This window comes from Mesoplodon mirus, assembly GCF_964341445.2.
Source record: "Mesoplodon mirus genome assembly, chromosome: 19".
Classification (NCBI taxonomy): Eukaryota; Metazoa; Chordata; class Mammalia; order Artiodactyla; family Ziphiidae; genus Mesoplodon; species Mesoplodon mirus.
This window is the reverse complement of record NC_138995.1, coordinates 60,300,839-60,302,652: the sequence shown is the minus strand read 5'-3', so window position 1 is coordinate 60,302,652 and position 1,814 is coordinate 60,300,839. Positions and strand designations below refer to the sequence as shown.

At 39.4% G+C, this 1,814-nt stretch overlaps 1 pseudogene across 1 annotated transcript in view; it reads right to left on the bottom strand.

Moving 5' to 3' along the window:
- The window catches only part of LOC309794820 (vomeronasal type-1 receptor 4-like), a 9,094-nt pseudogene extending 7,752 nt beyond the window's left edge, over positions 1-1,342 (bottom strand). Inside the window, exons 1-2 of the transcript in view lie at positions 1,335-1,342; positions 1-467 (exon numbers count right to left, since the gene is read on the bottom strand). The exon at positions 1-467 is cut by the window's left edge and continues 44 nt beyond it. The product of the transcript in view is annotated as a vomeronasal type-1 receptor 4-like (transcript). The remainder of the gene's footprint in view (positions 468-1,334) is intronic.
- Positions 1,343-1,814: the final 472 nt, after the last annotated feature.

Here is a 1,814-nt window from a genome sequence, read left to right as displayed (position 1 = left end):
AGAAGGACAGTTTTGGTGGCTCTGGACTCAAGGGAGGATACGGAGGAGACACTGATCCTATGAATGTTTTGGACCCTCTGCTTATGCCTGTACAGGATGAAAACCATAGAGCCGCTGGCCAAGATCATGAGCACAAAACATAAGACATCACGGAAGGATAGCAATGCTGCATATAATACGTCTCTGGTTTGGTCGTGACAAACAGCAGAACAGTGTCTGAAACTTTTTCTGTTTGTGATGCTCTTGTTTCTCAATATTCTACTCATGTACCTAGGATAAATGACATTTACCAACATGTTCAGGATCCAGCACAGGAAAATTAGAGAAACAAAGCACTTGAGAGCGTTCACTTTAGGCTTTGCCCACCTGGAGGTCCGGGGACTGATCTGATGGCCTGGAAGATGCTCAAGAGGCAGGTGGTGCCAATGGACACTCCCCTGCCCACCGCACGAACATACGGGAAAAATCTGCAAGTAAAATCACTGTCCGTGTGGTGCCACCCAAAATTTCTCACTGTGGAATCCAGTAGAAAACAGAACCAAGATGTTGGCTGTTATCACATTCCTGACAATAAAATCTATGGTCCTCAGCCTATACCCAGTGCGATAAAGCAAGAAATAATGGTAAAGAATACAGAAATTCCCCAAGATTCCAAATATAGTCTGTAATAAAAAAGGCCATTCCTGCTGCCAAATCCCTTGCAGCCATGCTGTCAGGTCTCAGTGACTGATGGTTGTCTTCTGAGCTAGAGGATCCTGAATGAAAATATGAGGCGTGGACCGCAGGTACCAGGACAACTGAAATCCAACATTCTCCACTTACCAATAATCCTTACTTTGAAGTAATTACTTAAAGTTTTCCTGTCATGTAAATGCTTCCAAGGGTTGAACATATATCCACTAAAGAACACTTGCAATGTACTAATCACTAGGATGAAACCACACATGCGTTAACTTCTTTATTCCTCACAAATTCATGAGTCAGACGCTATTATATTCCTTATACAGATGAGGCAAACGTCGGCACTGAAAGGTGAAGTGTTTCCTCTAAATTCACTCACTGGTTAGGGGCAGATGGTTAGTGGGGATTTGACCCTGGCTGGGGTGCATTTAATCCAGAATACACTCAAATACTGGTCACCCGTGTTCGTCCAATAAGCCAGATCTAAATTTGGTTTTGCTTTTGCACCTTGTCATTTCAATTTATGTTGGTGGTATTTTATTTTAAAATGTTGGTAGCGACATATTTCCACGTACTGAAAAAGACTTATTCTATATGCAAATACAAACTCTGAATAAAGCTTTAGAGATTTAATTAAATGTAAATGTACTGACCGCAGCATAACCGCAGGTACCTGCCCCCATGACAAGGTGGATTTAATAAATATAAGAATGGCTCAATACTAGGATGGAAGCTGAAAGACTCATTTACTTTCGTTCCCGGACAAAAGTACAATGGCACAAATCACAGGAACTATGGGAAAGGAAACACCGATACCTGATAAATAAGTGTATGGTAGAAACAAAATTATTATTAATTTCAGATATGTATATATATTTATTAATGCTTAAGTCAAATAAAAATATTAGCAGTATGGCAAGATTTGTGAAAGATATGAAACTACAAGACACATGCAAAATCGAATGTTACGGTGAGTCACTTGTGTACTGTATAAATGACATACATTTTTTTGATCGGTATTATAATATTTAAAAGCAGCATAAATATCACAAGATATTTCAGAGCCTAAAAATGGTATCTGAAACATATAAAGTTCCACTTCTCTTAAATTCTGCTTCCCTAACTTTACGTGG